This window comes from Aethalodelphis obliquidens, unplaced genomic scaffold (assembly GCF_003676395.1).
Source record: "Aethalodelphis obliquidens isolate GAN/ISIS:26980383/991018 unplaced genomic scaffold, ASM367639v1 scaffold1, whole genome shotgun sequence".
In the NCBI taxonomy this organism is placed as follows: domain Eukaryota; kingdom Metazoa; phylum Chordata; class Mammalia; order Artiodactyla; family Delphinidae; genus Aethalodelphis; species Aethalodelphis obliquidens.
Genome location: NW_020837945.1, coordinates 65,160,424 through 65,182,228, shown reverse-complemented (window position 1 = coordinate 65,182,228; position 21,805 = coordinate 65,160,424). Strand labels below are relative to the sequence as shown.

The following is a 21,805-nucleotide window of genomic DNA, read 5'->3' as shown; positions in this document are numbered from 1 at the left end:
ATAATAAAATTGCATCGATCAATGCCCCTACCCACTAATTCAGAACCTCAGACTTTTATTTAAAAGACGAGATGTAGGAGGGGGTAGAGTCCAAGATGACCCCAAGTTTATCGGATTGGGGGCTGGTAAGGGTAAATACTATTTTTTGGAGAAGGATAAAACATACCTGTCAAGGGCCATGTCAGAGCTGTCAGGAGGAAAAGTCCTTTGATAGTGTAAAATGCAGGACTGGGTAGAAATTGAGAGGTTAGGACTAGAGATTAGATGAGACACCTGCACACAGTATTTGAAATTATTTGAGAAATAAGTTTTCCCCCTCCAATATTTAAGTTACATTCTAATTTCTTTGCATTGAATGTTGTTCAAAAACAAGAGGTTTAGAGATCTTTTGTGTCCTGCAGAGTGTTTTAAAAACCGTAGCCACATTTGACCCATAATGCACAGTGTAGCACTAAATGAATCTTCAGTATTTCAGAAACGATGAACAAACCAGGCAGCACAAGACCCTCTTGTCCCACTCCACGTGGGCGCTGGACTCAGCCAAACAGCAGTGGGAAACTTCCTTCCTAGAGTCACATGCAGAGAAGAGACTTCACAAGGCCGGGGGGAGAGCCAAGTGCCCTGGGTAGAATCACTATTATACCGACATGGGAATCTGGGCAGGGTCTTTTTAAATTTTTTTTTTTTTTTTTTTTTTTTTTGCGGTACACGGGCCTCTCACTGTTGTGGCCTCTCCCGTTGCGGAGCACAGGCTCCGGACGCGCAGGCTCAGCGGCCATGGCTCACGGGTCCAGCTGCTCCGCGGCATGTGGGATCCTCCCGGACCGGGGCACGAACCCGTGTCCCCTGCATCGGCAGGCAGACTCTTAACCACTGCGCCACCAGGGAAGCCCTAAAATTTTATTTTATATTGGAGAATAGAGAGTTGATTTGCAATGTTGTGTTAGTTTCAGGTGTATAGCAAAGTGATTCGTTTATACATATTACATGTATTCTTTTTCAACTTCTTGTCCCATTTAGGTTACTACAGAGTATTGAGTAGAGTTCCCTGTGCTACACAGTAGGTCCTTGTTGATTATCTATTTTATACATAGTAGTGGCCTTAGTTTCTAAGTCTGAATTTGTATCCCTTTGGGTGGAGGTGTCTGTTCGGTGGCCCAGAGGGAAAGATGTCTGGGTTGGGGGGTGTGGGGCGTTGCTGGAACCGGCAGCCCCCGGAGGCCTGGCTGGGTCTGTCCTGGGGACCTAGCAATAGGTTCTGGGGTCCCTCTCAGCAGCTGGGCTTGGAATCACTTCTCTCACTCCCTGCTCTGTATCTTGGGAGTTCCTAATCTGAACAGAGACTCCGGGAAGAAAAAACTAGATTCCTCATAGAATTCAGGAGTCCCTGGGAGAGGGGATAACTTAGCTATCTGGCTGATTCCATTTATCTTAGTGTCTTGTTTGTTTTGTTTTGTTTTGTTGCCTCTTATTTTGCCTCTGTTTCCCGTTTTACTCTGTTCTGCATCCCTTTGGGAATGTTGCCTTCTTTCTGGCTCGGAGAAAGCCAATAAAAGGAGCAGAGATGTGGTTCCAGCTCCATCTGTCTCCCCCAGGGTCTCCGAATACTGAAACAAGTGATTTTCTTAGGTGGGTGGGGATCTGTCTCCACCCCGCTCATTGTGTTCCAGAGTTTCCTGTGCATTGCCTGTAACCCTTTACCAATCTGCCAGGAGCCTTTTAACACAAAAGGGAGGAGATGGGGGAAGGGAGTACTGAGGAAAAACATCCCTATAAATAGCCCTCTTGAACAAAATTGTTTTCCCAGTACACAGTTGTTTTTAGGCCTCCATGCCCCCCCCCCATGATCTACCTCTGCACCCTCCTCCTCATACATTCCAACCTTCCTCAACATGCCTGGTGTTCTTACTCAGTCCTCTCTGGATGAAGATGTTCTAGAGGCACAGGATAGAAGCTTCAGATCCCCCATAGGCCCCTCACCAGCTCTGGGTGCATGGGCTGTGGTCTGGGGCTGACCTGGGTTGAACAAATTTCTTAACCTCTTTGAGCCTTAGTTCCTCCACCTGATAAATCAAGGTTATAATAACTACCTGGTAGAGTTGTTGTGAGGATTAAATAAGATAAGGAAATAGCCTAGCACTTGGCCTGTATTTAGGCCAGTGCTCAGTACACAAAGGAGAGTGATTTTTTTTTTAATTGAAATATAGTTGATTTACAATGTTGTGCTAGTTTCAGGTATACAGCAAAGTGATTCAGATACTTTTCCCATATAGGTTATTACAAAATAACGAGTGTGGCTCCCTGTGTTATATAGTAGGTCCTTGTTGGTTATCTATTTTATATATAGTAGTCTGTGTAGGTTAATCCCAACGTCCTAATTTATCCCTCCCCTGCTTGCCTCTTTGTTAACCATAAGTTTGTTTTTTACGCCTGTGAATCTCCTTTCTGTTTTGTAAATAAGTTCATTTGTACCTTTTTTTTTTTTTTTTTTAGATTCCACATATAAGTGATATCATATGATATTTGTCTTTCTCTGTCTGGCTTACTTCACTTAGTATGGTAATCTCTAGGTCCATCTATGTTGCTACAGATGGCATTATTTCATTCTTTTTAACGGCTGAGTAATATTCCATTGTAGAGAATGATTTTTATTATCTTCTCACTGAGCAATATTTCTGTTTCCTCCATCATGATCCAGTTCCTTGGGATTATTTTTCCCATTTCCCCATCCTGGTCCCATTTCCCATATAAAACACATTTATAAGACTTTATTTTATTTTCATTTATTTATTTATATCTCAACCAGTTCCAACATGGTTTGAGAGGATTTACTTTACATTTAACTGTTTAGAATCAGGAAACATTTTCAGAAAAGGTAAGATTGCTTCTTGTTAAACAGTTTTCTAACACTGAAGATATGTTGCCTTTTGTGGGCAATTTGGGAAGCAGTTCTGATTGTGGCTCACACTTTTCTTACATCTCTGGTGTCCCCAGACCTGTTTTTACTCCTATCTTGAAAGCACAATATGCAGAAATTAGTTTGAGGACAGGAATTATCAGAGGTTACAGATATAAGTTACCTCAATATATAATTATATCCCCCAAATTGTAAACATTTGGAAGTTGGACAATATATTCCTATTGTTTTTCATTATACCTTTTGGATATGTTTCAAGGTCATGGGGGTTGGCAGTGGTGGGAAAATGGTACCAGTTTGTAAAAAGGATTATACTTGAAAAATCTTACATCTATTTCAGGGAACATTCTGCTTTTTTCAATCCTCAGTACACAAGTATTTAATTCTCCATGCGGATCCTAAAAGAACCTAGTCAGATGTACACAAATATCATTTACTGGTGCACTTTTTCAAAGTAAGATTGTGTGTGTATATCTATCTAACACCAGCTTATCACACATTAATTTAATTTCATGGGAAGTCCTCACAGATTTCGTGGGAACTGATTATTTAAAGCAGCTTCAGGTTTCCTCTCTAATTCTTCTATTTAGAAGAACCTCTTCAGTTGGATATCTACCTTGTGGTGTGTTAAAACCTTTCAGATTAACATGCACATGCCTGGATTTACTCCTAAAATATCCTACCTAAACCCCTACATTTCCCAGACAGTCCTGATTTCAAATATTCTGCCCCATTGTCAAACCACATGCCAAAGGATGTGTACTGATTTTTGCTTTAGAAAATACGACCAATATTATAAGATGAATTGTGTCCCCCACCAAATTCACATGTTGAAGTTTTAACTCCAGTACCTCAGAATCTGAACTTCCTTTGGAAAGAGGGTGGTTGTGATGTAATGAATTAAGATGTGATCAAACTGGAGTAGAATGGGTTCCTCACCCAATACAAAAGGTGTTCTTAGAAAAGGGGGAAATTTGAACACATTCATGCACACAGGACAAATGCCAAGATAAAGGCAGAGATTGGAGTGATGCTTCTGCATGCCAAGGAACGCCAAGTATTGGCAGGAAACCACCAGAAGCTAGGTGAGAGGCATGGAACAGGTTCTTCTTCACAGCGCTTAGAAGAAACCAACCCTGCCAACACCTTGATCTTGACTTCTAGCCTCCATGACTGTGAGATAGTAAATTTCTGTTGTAGAAGCCACCCAATTTGTGGTACTTTGTTACAGCAGCTCTAGTAAACTAATGTAGCTAGCATAGTAAAGAAGCAGAGCTAGCCCCCAGTCCCGCGTTGGAAACTGTTACTCTAATGATCAGATTGGTAAGAGTCTAAGTAAACTCAGAAGTCTCTTGGTGGAAATATCTGTATCTTTAGCTGATGCTAACAGTTAAGCACTTTTATACAGAGAATGCTCACTTCAGCAAGGAGCTCCAATGGAGGTCAAGGAGAAGAGTTACAGAAGTATACAGGGTTTCACCTGATTGTACAGGATGCGTGGGATAGGGAGATTGGCAGAGGTGGGGGGTGGGCTCCTTCCCACATACCTTAATGTTTTGAAGCATGTTTGGGGTACCAGAGAAAGGAAGTTCTGCGGGGCCTGTGTGATGGCTCTGTGGCCTCTTGCGTGGGCCACTCTGGCTCCGGCCACTTGCTCTTCTGTCCCTTCTCACACCTCTGCAAGGGATCCAGGAAGGAATTACCTTCCTGAAGCCTGGAATTTTCAAGAGTCTGCGAAGTCTGTTTACACTCAGCATTTACTCATTTATTCAGCCAGTCAAATTTCCTGAGCGTTCTCTACATGCCCGATACCGGGTTTGATGCTGAGGGCACAAAGCAGAAAAGACTCCATCCATGCCCTCGGGAGCCCTCACCCTAGTGGCAAGAGAGCCAAGCACACTGGCAACTGCAATATCAGGAGACAGATGGGAGCCCTGGAGTCGGAGTGACTGATTGCCTGGCTGAGTCGAGGGGATATCCTAGAGGAGGTGACTCTGGTGGAGGCTTGAAGTGTGACGATTTCTCCTGCAAATAATAGGGGAGAGGATTTTCAGAAAAACAAGGACAGCATTTCTAGGGACACAGATGTGTGTGAGACCAGGACTTGTGCAGGGAGTGGAAAGCGTCAGCGTGGTTGGGTGTGGGAGAGATTGGTGGTATGGCTGGCTTGTGCCAGTCCGGAGTTGATCCTGCAGTGGGAATTCATTAAAGAACTTGGAGCAAGGCAATGTCGGCCAAGCCTGGCAGAGATGTGGGGGTCAGGACAGGGACAGAGGGAGGCGGCAAACCAGGGGGAAGGGCACCAGCATCCCTCCTTGCCTACTCTCTCACCTTACTGAGAGGTGGAGATGCATCCTGGTTGATGCCTAGTTTCTGAAGTTGAACTACTTGGGGTCAAATCCTGGCCTTGTCACTTGCTTTAGTCCTGCAACTAGTTCATTCTGAAGCCTAAATATGAAATCAGATGGTCTATTAAGGGAATTTATCTGTATTAATACTACATTTTGCACGAAAAATAAGTCACAATAGATTCTAGAAACTGTGGAGCTGTAAGTTTAGCTTCTCTCCCTGGGAATTATTTGTAAGAACATCATCACAAAGTTAATTTGCACACGCCTTAAACTGTATATCATACCTTGTCCTTAGAGGAATTTGGCTTGAATTATTAAAATGCCCACAAGGGGCATCCCAGTAATCGTTAACGTCTGAGATGTGGGTTTGCCCTCTAGTGGGCATTTGTGAGTGTGCATGCATTGTAGATACACATACAGCACACGTACACACACACAGAGTTTCCATCCATGGTTCATAATCTTCCTCCCCTCCCCTCGACACTTAAAGGTCAAAAGGTATTTCGGACACATCAGTATTTGTAAAAGTGTCTTCGTTTATATGAATCAGGGTTACGAGAATGTTTTATTACGTGTGTGCTTGCACACACAGTGGGGAATAATAGTCTCACATGGAGGTTCATTTCAAATTACATGTACTTATATAGGTATATACATATATACACATGTATAACCAAATCACTTTGCTGTATACCTGAAACTAACACAATATTGTAAACCAAGTATACTTCAATTAAAAAAAAAAACCTTCAAAAAAAAAAAAAGCAAGAGTCCACATGCACTCCTCCACATCTGCTTTTCTTGCTTCTGTTTGAGAATTACTGATCCAGAAGAGAAAGTAGAAATATATATCACCACCATAAAGGTATAGTGTGCCTGCCTCATAGTAGATACTCAGTAAACATTAGCTTTCTTCCTCTTCTTTTCCCTATACTTTCCATAAAAGCTATTCCAAAGTATAATTCAACAGTAAAATGTGCATTTGGTGTAAAGCATTACTCTGTGTGAAGCATGTTGTTGTCTCCTCAAATACAAAGATGAATGAAACTCCACTTCTATCTTTAAGATGCTTACAGTAGAGAAACTTCTAGCTTGTAACTAAATTCCAGCAGGATATGTCTCAAATATTTGTTTGGGGTAGATTTTGGGGAAATTAGAATTTGGTTTTCTTTTAGAAATAGCATCATAATAATGCCAGTTTCTCCTGACTAAGAAGAAGGACCCTTGTGGTAAAAGATGAAATGAACATCAGGGGAACGTTGATTTCTATTTGAACGAGTAGAGACTTAGAATAGGCCCAGAAAGAAAGGGGAGTAAAGGAGACTAAAGTCAGCGTGGGAGGTGTTTTGTTGAAGTTTGAAGAGGAGAGAGATTTGGGAGCAGTTACCATATGATGTGAGACATTGAGAGAGGGGCAGGGAAAGAAGATTTGAAAAGGTTTTATAATGTATTGTGAGTGGAGTCCCCCTTTGATGTTTTCATGACACTGTAGTAAAGATTTAACTTGTCTTTCTGTTATTTTTGGATTGGGTTAGCGTTTTTCTGTTTTGTTTTGTTTTTTTAAAATCAGACCATGAGGAGACAGGCTGTGAAGTGTCTTAGGTTTATCTGGAAAACGTAAGTGTTCAGACCATAAAACTTTAAAAATAGGTACATTATAATTTCCTCATGTGCCTTAAACCTAAAATTAAACAAAACTAAAATGATAAAATTGTATAAGAACTGTCTATGATAAAAGTAATATATGCACTTGGTTAAAAAATTCAAAAGGTATGGAATGGTATTCAATGGAAAAAGAAAAATGCTTCTTGCTTCATTCCTTAAACCTCTCCCCCACCCCCATGTCTCACCACCCAAAGGTAACCGCTTTGAAGAATTTGTTTTTAATTATTTGATGGTTAGCACTATAATTATAAACTCTATGCTTATATCACTATTTCTTAATTTATATACTTTATCCAAGGTCTGTTAACCCCCAAGCTATGAATGATAATAAATCTAGTTCATTGAAACTATCTCTCCATTTCTTTTCCCCTTCATGCGCTCTGTTAATGATATTATTTACCATGTATCTTTTGGTTATCATTATGAATTTAAATACCATGCTTAACCTTTAAATTCTTGCTCCATCAAGAATAGGTAGTGACTCTTGATTCCCTACTAGGTAATAAGAGAGAAATAGCCCCCTCACATTACTCTTCACCTCTCCCCTTCCCCTCACTTCCACCCAATCTCTGTACCTCTCAACTTCTGTCTTCTCTACCTTTACATTTTAAATGTTAGGGTTTATAGCATTTGCATTTTGTTCTATAAGTATTATTAATTTTTCTGTATTTTGTCTGTTGATTGAGCTTAAAAGTTGAAATCAATAAGTTACTCTGTAGCATAGTTTGTGCTTATGCAAATATAATTTACTATAGAATTTTGAGTGGTTGGCTCAGAAGATTAACATTCAATATCTCCAAATTTGAGCAATTCAAAGGAGAATGAAACAAGCATCAAGGCCAAGTAGATTCTTCTTTCTTATACTACATAACTTGCTCAGTTCGTATCATATTTCATGCTCCATTTTTTAATTTTATTTTTTAAAAATATTCATTTATTTATTCATTGACTTGGCTGCATCGGCTCTTAGTTGCGGCCCGTGGGATCTTAATTGCGGCTTGCTGGACCCTTTGTTGCGGTGCGTGGGCTCCTCATTGCTGTGCACCAGGCTTTTCTCTAGTTGTGGTGGGCGGGCTCTACAGCGTGGGGGCTTAGTTGCCCCGAGACATGTGGGATCTTAGTTCCCCCACCAGGGATCAAACCCGCGTCCCCTGTACTAGAAGGTAGATTCTTAACCACTGGACCATGAGGGAAGTCCCCCATGCTCCATTTTTAAAAACTTTCTTTTTTTGGTTTTACTTAGAGTTTGTAATTGTTCTTTTTCAAAATTGTTTTTCAGAGTCCTAGGTCCTTTGCATTTTCATATGATTTCTAGAATTAGCTTTTCAACTCCTGAAGGAAAACAATCTGCTGGGATTTTGATTGGAAAGGCATTGACTGTACAGATCAATTTGGGGAGAAATGACATCTTGACAATATTGAGTCTTCTGACCCATAAGCAAAGTATATATCTCTATTCATTTAGTTCTCTTGAATTTCTCTCAACAATACTTTGTTATTTTCAGTATAAGACCTTTTACATCTTTTGTCACATTTAGCCCCTAAATTTTTCATATTTTTATGCTATTATAAGTGGTATTTTAATATTTCAAGTTCCAATTGTTCATTGCTAATATATAGAAATTCATTTTTGAATATTCATCTTTTTCTTGCAAACTCACTGAACTCATTAGTTTTTGTAGCATTTTTGTATGTTCCATTGGAATTTTTATAGAAACAATCATATCATCTACGAAAAAGACAGTGTTTTTCTTCTTTCCAATCTGGATTCATTTTATTACTTTTTTAGAAATATTATTTCATCTGATTTTTCTTTTTAGTTTGCTCATATGATGAATTACAGTGATTTTTGAATTACATTGATTGAATGAATTACGTTGATTGATTTGTGAATCCCATTCAGTTATGATGTAGTATCCTTTCTATATGTTGTTGAATTTGATCGTTAAAATTATGTTTAGGGTTTTTGTATCTACATACAATGTTGAATGTAAGAAGTGACAGAAGACATCCCTGTCTTTTTCCTGATTTTAGTGAGAAAGCATTGTCTTTCATCATTGAACATGTTGCTAGCTATAGATTTTTGTAAATGTCTTTTATCAGGTTGAGGATGTTCCTTCATATTCCTAGTTTGCTAAGAATTTTTTGTCAGTAATGGCTATGGGATTTTGTCAAGTGCAGTTTTTGCATCTATTGAGATGATTATGTGGTTTTTCTCCTTTGGTTTGCTAATATGGTGAATTACTGTTTGATTTTTTAACATAAAGCAATCCTGCATTCTTGGGATAAACTCACCCCTCTTGGTCATGTTGCATTATCCTTTTCATACTGTTGGATTCAATATGCTAAAATTTTGTTTAGAATTTTTGCTTCTATGTATATTTGAGATATTCATCTGTTGTTTCATTTGTTGTAATATTTTTGTCTGGGTTTGATATGAGGGTAATGTTGGCCTCATGAAATGAGTTAAGAAGTATTCCCTGCTCTTCAAATTTTTGGACAATCTTGTGTAGAATTAGTATCATTTCTTCTTTGTGTAAAATTGGTATTAGTACAAATACTAATTTGTGTAGAATTTGTGTATTATTTCTAATCTTGTGTAGAATTAATATTATTTCTTCTAGCTAGTGAATTCTATAATTCTATAATTTACTAGCTATCTGGGCCTTGAGATGTCTATGTGGGAAGGCTTTTAAGTACAGTTTCAATTTCTTTAACAGATAAAGAAGTGTTTAGTTCATCTATTTCTTCCTGTGGGAGCTGTGGTAATTTATGTCTTTCAAGGGATTTGTCCATTTTATTTAAGTTGTGAAATTTATTGGCATAAAGTTATTCATAAAAATCTATTTTTATCCTTTTAATACCTATAGTATACGTGGTGATGTCACCTCCCTAATTCCTGATATTGAGAATTTGAGTCTTTTTTCTTTTTCCTGACTAGTCCAGCTAGAGCTTAATCCATTTTGTTTATCTCAAAGAAGGACAAATACCATATGATATCACTTATATGTGGAATCAAAAACATGACACAAATGAACTTACCTATGAAACAGAAACAGACTCACAGACATAGAGAACAGATTTGTGGTTACCAAGGGGGAGGGGGGGAGGGGAGTGATGGATTGGGAGTTCAGGATTAGCAGATGCAAACTATTATATATAGAACTGATAAACAACAGGTCCTACTGTGTAGCACAGGGAACTATATTCAATATCCTGTGATAAACCATAATGGAAAGAATATGAAAAAGAATGTATATATGTATAACAATCACTTTGCTGTACAGCAGAAATTAACACAACATTGTAAATCGACTATACTTCAATAAAATAAATTTAAAAAAGAATAAAGTCACTCTCCTATATAACCACAATACAAGGATCACATGCAAGGAATTTAACATTGATAGAATATTATCATATAATATATGGTCAGCTTTGATTATCTATTGCTATGTAACAAATGACCCCAAAATTTAGAGGCTGAAAACAGCAATGTAGTACTATTGTATCTCATGAGTCTGTGGGTCAGGAATTCAGATATGGCACAGTGGGGAGGGCTCATCTCTGCTTTACGATGTCTAAGCCTCAGCTGGAGGTGGATCTGAGTGGTTGTTGGCTTCTTCACATGGCCAGTGTGGGCTGCCTCATAGCATGGTCGCATCAGGGTAGCTGGGCTACTTACATGGTGGCTCAGGGTTCCAATAAAAAGTGATTCTAGAGATCACCAATAATAAAAATAGGTATCACACATAAGGCAATGTTTGCGGATATAATATCATCTTTATCATATTTCTGCCCAAAATGCACAATTTGAATCCAATCATGAGGAAACAATCAGATAAGCCCAAATTAAGGAATATTCTACAAAACAACTGTTCTGTAAACTTCAAAAATGTCAATGTCATGAAAGAAAAGGACAGATGAGAAACTATTTCAGATTAATGGAGACTGTTTTAGTTAGCTTGAGCTGCCATAACAAATACCACAGACTAGGTGGATTAAACAACCGAAATGTATTTTCTCACAATTCTGGAGGCTGGAAGTCTAAGATGAAGGTGTTGACAGGTTGGTGTCTTCTGAAGATTCTCTCTTTGGCTTGCGGGTTGCCACCTTCTTCCTGTGTTCTCCCATGGTCATCCCCAGTCTGTGCTGTCTCTGTCCTAATCTCCTCTTCTTTATAAAGACACTGGTCATGTTGGATTATGGCCTACCATAAAAACCCTATTTTAACTTAATGACCTCTCTGAAGGCCAAATTTCCAAATATAGTCATGTTCTGAGGTACTGAGAGTTAGGGCTTCAACATCTGAATTTGGAGGAGATTCAATTCAGCCCATAACAGAGACTAAGGAGATTTCTTTACATGTGGTCTTAGATTGGAAAAAAGTTGTTTTGAGGTATATTATTGAGACAATTGGAAATGAGTATGTACAGCATGGTAGATTAAAAATAGCCTCAAATTCTTTGACAGTCCTCTCACTGAGAAATGAGGCTATATTGCCCCTCCCTTTAAATCTGGGCTTGTCTATGACTGCTTTGTCACATGGGAGAGAGTGAAAGTGGAAGCAGAAACTGCCTTTAAAAGGCTGGGCTTGGGCTTCCCTGGTGGGGCAGTGGTTGAGAGTCCGCCTGCCGATGCAGGGGACGCGGGTTCGTGCCCCGGTCTGGGAAGATCCCACGTGCCGCGGAGCAGCTGGGCCCGTGAGCCATGGCCGCTGGGCCTGCGCGTCCAGAGCCTGTGCTCTGCGACGGGAGCAGGCCACGACGGTGAGAGGCCCGCGTACCGCAAAAAAAAAAAAAAAGGCTGGGCTCAGAACTGGTATAGCTTCACTTCCACTCTCCTTTTTTAAATCTACCATGTTGTACATACTCATTTCCAATTGTCTCAATAATATATCTTGTAACAAAAGTTTTTCCAACCCAGGAGTTTTTCAGCGGCCGTGGCTCACGGGCCCAGCCGGTCCGCGGCATGTGGGATCTTCCCAGACCAGGGCACGAACCCGTGTCCGCTGCATCGGCAGGTGGACTCTCAACCACTGCACCACCAGGGAAGCCCCCAAGAGTTTGTTTCTTTAAAAGATTTATTTATTGTTTATTTATTTATGTTATTTATTTTTGGCTGCATCGGGTCTTAGTTGCGGTGCGGGCTCTTCGTTGTGGTGCGTGGGCTTGTTTCTAGTTGTGGCATGCAGGTTTTCTCTTCTCTAGCTGTGGCGCGGGCTCCAGGGCGTGTGGGCTCTGTAGTTTGTGGCTCGTGGGCTTCTCTCTAGTTGAGGCACACAAGCTCAGTAGTTGTGGCATGCAGGCTTAGTTGCCCCACAGCACATGGGATCTTAGTTGCCTGACCAGGGATCGAACCGGCATCCCCCAAATTGGAAGGCAGATTCTTTACCACTGGACTACCAGGGAAGTCCCAGTCCAGGAGTTTTGATGTCAAATCTCCTCAGTCTCATTTAATCTGAAACATTCCTCATCTTTCCTTGTCTTTCATGACACTGACAGTTTTGAAGTGTACAGGTCAATTGTTTTGTAGAATATCCTTTAATTTGGGCTTGTCTGACTGTTTCCTCATGATTAAATTCTAGTCATGTATTTTTGGCAGGAATACAAGAATGGTGATGTTATGTCCTCAGAGCATCACCTCATGTGTGATGTCAGTTTGAACTATTGGTGAAATTAACTTTGAGTACTTGGTTAAGGTGTTATCTGCCAGATTTCTCCAATGCGTAGTATATCCTCTTTGTAACTGGTAAGTAACCTCTAGGATATTGTTTTTTCTTTAAAAATTTCAAAAAGAGCTTTCCTGTATCCTGTGTCAGACAATTCCAGTATCTGATGTCCTTGGGGGTCTAAATCTCTTGGGTATTAGTTCTGCCGGCCGTCCTTACGTGTGGGCCTCCAGTGCTTGGTGATTTTTTAAAAAATTGTTTAAATTGTTTTTTAAAATTGAATTTGTTTGAGTCCTATGGAGTGTGTATTGAGGATACATCCTCTAAAGTGTGTTTCCATTGCTCAGAGCACAAGAGACTTGGGAACTCCTTAGTGCTCTTCCTCAGCCTTGGCTTGACGAGGAAGGTGCAGGTTTGGCTCTTCTCATGTCGGTCCCAAATCAGTGTCTGCGGAGACTTTCCGTATGCCCTCAGCCCAGGTCTCCTGCTTAGAGTCTAAGCATCCCAGCACTGGTTCTTCCCATGGTTTGTTCCTTTTGGGGTAGGGATGGTTCTTGGAGACTCTCTTACTTCCCCATTGAGTGGAAGGGTGTCTTGGAGAATCTAGTCTTCTATCCTGCCTGCCTAAGCAGAACCCACTCTGATTTTTCACTCTAATCTTTAGTATAAATATGATTCTGCTTGGCTTTCTGTAATAATATCTTTGAAGAAATTTGGATGTCTCATCTCACAACTGGTTCAGTTAATATTCTCAGTAGTCCTGTGAAATGGGAGTCAGTTAATTCGGTACATTGTGCAGCTGACAAAGTTGAAAGCTGTCAGGGTAATGTAAGGTAAATTTATTAACTTCTAAAGCCTCCGTTTCCTACTCCGTAAAATGGGAAAGTTCCTATCTCCTTCCCAAAGCTTTGTATTTACGAGGATGGAATTTGGGAAGCGCCCAGACCCTAGCGCAGTATTGGCACAAGGATTTATTAAGATCACCCAAAGGACAAGCTGTCCTTCTCCCTCCAGGTGCTCCTTCCATCGCCCGGGGAGGGTGGCCGGGCGCGGGGGCGGTGGCGGAGCGGGGAGCGGGGAATCCGTCGGGCGGGTCTAGTGGAGGACCGGCCGAAGCGACCCCGGGGGGGGGGGGGGGGGGGGGGGGGGCGGAGCCGGCGCGCCGGAGCCTCCTCCCGGGCGGCGGGGGCGGTCCCTGCGGCCGCTTCTCACCGCCTTCCCTTTCTCCGGGAGGTGCTCGTCGAGGCCGCGTGAGGGGTGAGTTAGTGGGGCCTCCGCTCCGCCGGCGCCCGGGAAGCGCAATTCCGCGCGGAGGGCTGCGGACGCCGTGTGGGCATCCCCGGGAGGCGGGCAGGGTCAGTCCCCCGCGCCGAAGCCGGGCGCGGGCCGGGCCTCGGAGGGCCGTTCTGCCTCCGCCCAGGCGGCGGGGCCGGGCAGGGGGCCTGCGGAGGCCGAGCTCGGCGGGAGGCACTGGCTCAGGTGAGGGCGGCACCGCGGCGCTCCCAGGCGAAATGCTGCCAGGTGGGAATTCAGGGGTCAGCCTCCGAGGCCCCGCGTCGCGTTTCTGAAGTCGCCACCAGCACCTCTCCCTGCCGGGAGAATCAGCGTGAAGAAGCCCCTTCCTCCTTGGAGCCCTCTTTCCCCAGCGTTTCTACTGGGAAACCCATTGCTGATCTCCGCCTGGGACCTTCAGGGGCCGACGAGTGGTGAGGGTCGACAGGATTTTAAAGTACCTGAGATACCTGCCCTTAGTCTGGCTCTGCGTCCATCCGGTGCCTGTCAATCCGTATCTGTTGGTGTTCGGTCTTCCATTAGATAAGGGCTAACTCTAGGTCTGAAGAAAACAGAAAAGTCCATGAGTATTGGGACTGAGAAAAGGCCTTTGGGTTGGTAGGCGCAGGAGAGCAGTTATCAACAGGGTGGGCGTGTGCCGGGGTTGCAGAGTGTTCAAGAGTGGGTGAGGGATGAGGGTGTGGAGGCGGCCGGAGCACAGGGAGACCTCTCCAGCCGTTTGGTGACGAAAGGGAGGAGGAAGAAGACAGAAATTTGAGGGTTGAGGCTGCTGTTTGTTTGTTTTTTTATAATTTCTAAATTTCTGTTAAGAAAGGACAATAACATTGAGGATTCAAGAAAGTCAAGGAGTCTTGGTTAGAGATAAATAAGATTCAGGGTCCAGGCTGAGAAAGTGGGCTTAAAAAGAGGGGCCCAGGGCTAACCTAGGCACCTGGGCTGGGCTGGTGGGCCAGAGTGCTTTACTGTGTCTCTGGGGGAGGAGATAATGCTTAATAGGACCATAGTTTATCTTTTTGGAATTTTATCTTCTAGAGCAGGGTTGACCTTTAAACTCCATGAAATTGCAAAGTGTTCATGTGCCTGTTTGTGTTGTAGGGGGGAAAAATTTTTCTTCTTGCCCCTTCTAGGTTCCTTGGCTGGTCTAATAATTAAATTGAATTGACATAAAACAGATTAACAGGAGAGAAACATTAAATTTCATACCATTGGGATCCCATAAAAATATGAGGCTCAGGAAGTAACCAAAGTAGGCAGCTTTTATATTTTTTAGACAAAGAAACAATACATATGTGAAGAACTGGCAAGACAACTTCGTTGCCGTGTGCGGGCTTTCTCTAGTTGATACAGTGCTTTCCACCTTGAATTCTTTTTTTTTTAATTTATATTTTGGCTGCATTGGGTCTTCGTCGCTGCGCGCAGGCTTTCTCTTAGTTGTGGCCCACGGAGGCTACTCTTCGTTGCCGTGCGTAGGCTTCTCATTGTGATGGCTTCTCTTGTTGCGGAGCACCACCTCTAAGCATGTGGGCTTCAGTAGTTGTGGCACACGGGGTCAGTAGTTGTGGTGCACGGGCTTAGTTGCTCCGTGGCATGTGGGATCTTCCCAGACCAGGGATCCAACCCATGTCCCTGCCTTGGCAGGCGGATTCTTAATCACTGTGCCACCAGGGAAGTCCCTCTGCCTTGAATTCTTATCTCTGATAATAAGGATGCCTGATCCTGGTTCCCTCCTGGTATAGAAAAGGTACCTTTCACATGGGAGCTTTATTTCCTGCTTTCAGGGGGAGAAAAGAGGGTGAAAGTGTCCTTGCACTGGCTGTTTCTTAAGTAACTTTAATTCGAAGTAATCAGTATGCCAAAGTGGCATATTTTGGTGTGGCATATTTTGCTTCCCTTCAGTGTGCATTTTTAATCTGATTAAAAATGTCGGTTAAAGAGAAGTACTGAACTGTTTGACTACACGGTCTTGGAGGGGGCAATAAAACTAACTCTCTTAGTATATTTTATGGGCCACTTAGTATATTCTATGGGCCACTTTATAGGATAAGTATTTAGTATCTACTTTAAAATGAGCTAATAATAATGTGTGTTTTTTCCAGAGATGCTTGCAAGACTTGAGAACTAACCATTTCTTTGAAGATCTTTAATTCAAAGTGGAAACATTCAAAGCAAGTTAGTGGTGGTGTTCTTCTCTTTTTTTTTTTTTTTTTTTTGCGGTACGCGGGCCTCTCACTGTTGTGGCCTCTCCCATTGTGGAGCACAGGCTCCGGACGCATAGGCTCAGCGGCCATGGCTCACGGGCCCAGCCGATCTGCGGCATGTGGGATCTTCCCCAACCGGGGCACAAACCCGTGTCCCCTGCATTGGCAGGTGGACTCTCAACCACTGTGCCACCAGGGAAGCCCCCCCCATGTAGTTTTTAAGCACCATTTTTAAGGAAAGCATGTGCTCCATTATATGTAGGTATTGTAATTAATTAAATCAGTACCCTATTGTTAACATTTTGAATCTTTTGAATTTTTGGTTATTTTAGTAATGTTGGTTTGAATATCGTCGTCTACCTCTCTGATTATTTCTTAGAATAAGTTTTTAAATGATGGAGTTGAAAGCTATTCAAATGCATTTTTAAAATCTCCTTTTCACATATCTTCTTACTTCTTTTCCTCACCCAAAGGAAAATGAACGTTTCTGAGGGATCTGTTGCATTACAGGTCCGATCTCTTATTTCAGTGGTTCTCAAACTTTAATGCGTATAAGACTCAACTGGGGAGCTTGTTAAAAATTCATTTTCCTGAGTCCCAGGCCCAGTTGTTCTGACCCATTAGCTCTGGAGTAGGGCCCAGGAATCTACAATTTTAACAAATTTCCCTCTGTCTTTGATATAGGCTCTCTTGGAACCACACTTTGAAAAATGTTTTTAAAATAAATGGCAAAACGGAATCAAATTTAGGTCACTTCCCCAAAGCCGTTCATGCATCTGGTAACCAGATTTGTACTCAGCTCTTTGTGACTTCAAAGCCCTTGTTTTCTCCATTACCTCAGACCTTCAGACCTTCTCAAGCCTTCTCATTGATGTGCCTCTAATAACTGCAGAAAGGGAACTGCAAGTGACCCCACTACAGGATTCTCTGGGATAGCTGAGAATGGCACATAAGTACACAAGGAGCCTCCATTAAAATCCCCCATTGGAAATTCTTAGGAATTCTTTCATGCTGCATAACAAAGACTAAATAAAACAATTTCAGTCCCTTGCTTGTTAAATTGATTTCATGTTTCCTGACTGTTTCATGCCAGCCCTTGTTGTAAAACAGTTGATGTAGGACCTGCAGGCAGCTCTTGCCCAGAGGCAGGGACACTGCTCTGGTGTGCTCTGTGGGTTCAGGGAGGAAGTGGCAGACTAAACAGCAACTCCTCCCAGAGTCAGAAGAGAGGAGTACTGCTTTTGGAAACTCAATGACAGAGAAGCAAAAGGTGGTGGGCATGACTAAGGGAAAGGACCATTTATTAGAGATGGGGCCCTGTGTCCTTAGGAGAGCGTACCGAAGGGAACTAGCATGGGGGTGAGGCTTTTTCTTTTTAAACATCTTTATTGGAGTATAATTGCTTTACAATGGTGTGTTAGTTTCTGCTGTATAACAAAGTGAATCAGCTATACATACACATATATCCCCATATCTCCTCCCTCTTGCCTCTCCCTCCCACCCTCCCTGTCCCACCCCTCTGGGTGGTCACAAAGCACCAGCTGATCTCCCTGTGCTATGCGGCTGCTTCCCACTAGCTCTCGGATTTTACATTTGGTAGTGTATATGAGCCTTTTTCAATTTTAAAAATCTTCCCCAAATGGAATTTTATACCAGTTAATTTTTCCCCTTCTTTATTAGTCTTTATTTTTTCTCCTTTTATACCATGTCACATTTATTTTAGTAGTAACCTGGGATTACTGTGTGTCCTTGTGTGTTTAAACTAGTATATCCTAGAAAGTCATTCATTATTTACCAAATTTAGCACCTACTATGTGTCAGGTCAGCTTGAAGCACTAGGAATACAAAAAGCAGTGATTCTCTTTGAGAAGTAAGTTAATTTTACTGCTGTTTGTTGACTTGGATTATACACAGTCTTCGACTTTTTTTTTTTAACTTTTAATTTTTTTTTTTTGCGGTACGCGGGCCTCTCACTGTTGTGGCCTCTCCCTGTTGTGGCCTCTCCCGTTGCGGAGCACAGCCTCCGGACGCGCAGGCTCAGCGGCCATGGCTCACGGGCCCAGCTGCTCCGCGGCATGTGGGATCTTCCCGGACCGGGTCATGAACCCGTGTCCCCCGCATCGGCAGGCAGACTCTCAACCACTGCGCCACCAGGGAAGCCCTTAACTTTTAATTTTAATTAATTTTAGACTTAGGGAAAAGTTGCAAATATTGTACAGAGAATTCACTCAACTTCCCCTAATATTAGCCCCTTATATAACCATTGTTCAGTTATCAATACTATTAACTAAACTATAGACTTTATTTGAATTTCATCAGCTTTCCTGCTAATGAATCTTTTTCTGTTTCCACTGGCTGTCAAGGATCTTACCTTGCATTTAGTTATTTCTCCTTAGTCTCCTCCAATCTGAGATAGTTCCTCAGTTTTGCCTTGTTTTTCATTATTTTGACCCTTTTGAAGAGTCCCAGTTAGTTATTTTGTAGAATGAAGTTATTCTGTAGAAAAGTACTGATTAGTTATTTTGTAGAGAGCAATACATCACTGATTCATGAGGTTGATAGGTCTCATCACCGGTGATACTAACCTTCATCACTTGGTTAAGGTGATATCTGCTAGGTTTCTTCACTATAAAGTTACTGACTTTCCCTTTGTATCTAATAATTATTTGAGGGGAGATGCTTTGAGACTATGCAAGCTGTTTAAACTCAGATTTTTACCTACTAATGTTAGCACCCATTGGTGGATCTCGTCTGCAACAATTATTTACAGTGGTGTTTGCCTAATGGTGATTTTACCCCCCATTTCCTGCTTCCTTATTGGTTGGAAGTTTAGTGTAAGAAAGAGCTGCCCTTTGCCATTTATTTATTTGATCATTTATATCAGTATGGACTCATGGCTATTTATTCTGTGGGTTAAAATACAATGCCATCATTATTTTCTTGCTCAAATGCTTCCAGTTTTGGTCATTAGGAACTCAGTCTGAGTTTAAATGACCTGTACACGTAAATGGCTGTCATCATTTCTATCCCACCCTTGCCCCCTGCCCAGGGAACTGTTAACCTAAAACAATAAAACAGCCAGTTATTTTACAAGCAAAATGGGTTTATTCTGGAGCAGCAAAGAATTGCAATTTGGGGCATGCAACTATGGCAAACCACATTGCAAGTCCAGTAAAGCAAAGGAAAAGAAACTTTTTTATAGAGGAGAAGGGGAAATTGGGAGGCTCTGTCATAAACAAAAAGTCCATTGGAGGAAACTAGGAGATCGAAATATAGTGGCTTTTCATTGACTGAGTTGTGACAGTCTGTCATTGGCTGAGGTGTTGCCGGGCAAAGAGAAGAGCTTCTTCCTCCTGCTGGTGGTAGTAAAGTGGGGTCACTTCCTGCCAAAGATGCAAGGTGGGTCTCTTCCTATTGGGATCTATATTGATGTGATCTGTATCTCCCCTTCTGGCCTCCCAGTTCCACCTCAGTGAGGTTTCCCTTCATTAATTTTCACAGAACCATTGCTTCTTTAGGGTCTGGGCAGTGATCACTCAGAAGCCAGGTGAAGGAACTATAATTGGGAGAATGAATACCAGAGGTCCACGGAAGGTAGGACAACGTGTTTGCAAATAGTCAGCTCTCAGGAGCTCTGCAGGAGTAAAAGGAGTAGCAAAATATCAGCCTTTTTATTGGTGCTACCCCAGAGAGGCCCAAGGGAATAGGACCGTGTGCCTGGGGCCACATCTTGCCCACTATGAGACATCCAGTGTCTGCAGGATTACCAGATGGATTTAGAGACATTGAAATGCTGATTTTAGTGCTCTTGGCTGCTGAATGAAGACCACATTCTTTCTCCTTGGTACTAGGTGCTTAGTGAATATTTATGGAGTGACATCTGGTGTCCTCCCCTGACCTCCACATGTAAAAATGTGTGCATATAGAGATTCTCTGAGAATGAGAATGATACTTGGCATTCATGCTGATATACCCTTTGTTATAACTTGTCTTCCGTGCTAGATTTTTGTTTATGGAAAATTTCAAGCATACAAAAAAGTAGAGTGAAAAAGAAAATGAACTCTCAGATACCTATCACCTTGCTCAGTACTTTTCAATATTTTGCCAATTTTATTTCAACTATTTCCCCCATTTTCAGGGTTGGAGCTGGCGTATTTGAAAACAAATTGCAGACATTACAAGCTAAGGAAGGACTGAAATAAACTCTGAGTGCAAGGACTATACCTTAATTCCCTTGGTGCCTAGCACTATGCCTGAAAATAGCAGGTGCTCAGAAAAGACTGGTTGAATTGAGAGGAGGAAAAACAAAATTATGAGAACATCATCATTTTGAACTAACCCTAGGGCAGACCTAGAAAGGAAAAAGGGTGGTGAGTCTTGCCCTAAAATAACTTCTTTCATATTACCTGAATTTGTTCTCTATAACCATGATTCCCCTGTCACCTTAAGACAGCCTTGACTGAAAGAGAAAATTCTTTTTAGGAAGAGTTCAGGGTCTCTCATTTATTTAAATGTTTTTACAAAGAAGTCCAATCTGATGATGTTTTCCCAAACACCAACCAGGAGTGACCTGCCCTAAAAAGAGGTCTCTTTAAAAAATCTTTATTTTTTTTTTAATTATAAGAGTGGTATATACTCATTGAAAGAAAAACAGGAAATTACAGAGAAATAGAAAATAAAATTATTCAATATGTAATTCCAGAGATAACATCTTGGTTAGCATGGTGATAAAATTTGAGCATGAATCATATTGGTAATCAGAGTCAACAGATATTTATTATATCCTTGGGAATGTACTAGGTGTGTTTGCTGTGTCATCTCATTAAATTCTTACAGCCATGTTGTAAATTAAGCTAATTTTTAAAAATCATTTTATAGCTGGGGAAATGGAAACATGGGGAGAGTGTTTGCCTTCAATCTGATAAGCAGGCTGCGCAGATCTCTCTTGAAACATTATCCCTCTATAAGCAGCTCTTAGAAAAACAATGTTCCCTGTCTAACTTTTCCAAGACTGAGATTTTATCAAAAACTGTTGCCAATCCTAGCATTTAAGCCTCCTGCAATTAAGTCTGCAAGAGGTAGTCTGGCTCCAGAAAACTGCAGGCTTACTGTTACCTGGAGGGAAGAAAACAGACCTCCAGGAAACCATTTTAGAGACAGTCTCAAGGAAAGGGACAGGAAGAGACAGGTAGAAGGCTGCATGTTTCAAGGGTTTGTGCCGGGCACACCCAGGTACCAAGGGGAGGAAAGAGACTGAAACGTCCATGTGAAGGATGTGGCAGAAGCCCAGGCTTTGGAGCTGAGCACGTGGGCTCAGACCCCAGCTCTACCACTTAGTAGTTGTGTGAGCTCAGGCAAGTTCCGTAATCTCTCAACCTTCATTTTCTCCTCTATAAAATTCTTACCTCACAAAGTTGAGATGAGAATTAAGTAAGTTAATACAAGTGGTTTAGCCCCAGTGCATGGCACAGAGTAAATGCACAAATGGATCACTCTTCTTATTAGCGATTAATCTTCTAATTAGTTATTACTGCCTTCAGCAAGCCCCTAAGCAAGGCCTAAAGACCCTAAACAAGACCCTAAACACAGGCCATACTGTTTAATTGCTTCCTGGGCCAAATCTTCTCTCTTGTGGTTTGATCCAGGAACCTAACCTACGTTTGTAACATGGTGTCTAGAGAGAAATACGTTCTAGGTTTCCCTCAAACTC

General features: G+C 41.8%; 1 protein-coding gene across 6 annotated transcripts in view; it reads left to right on the top strand.

The window, feature by feature from the left end:
• Nucleotides 1-13,805: 13,805 nt before the first annotated feature.
• B4GALT4 (beta-1,4-galactosyltransferase 4) overlaps nucleotides 13,806-21,805 on the top strand; it is a 29,251-nt gene continuing 21,251 nt past the window's right edge. Inside the window, exons 1-2 of one of the 6 annotated variants that reach the window (XR_003432571.1) lie at nucleotides 13,879-14,310; nucleotides 15,994-16,066. The gene's annotated coding sequence lies outside the window, so the exon portion shown is untranslated. The other 5 variants (XM_027105335.1, XM_027105322.1, XM_027105341.1 and 2 more) reach the window with 5 other exon arrangements.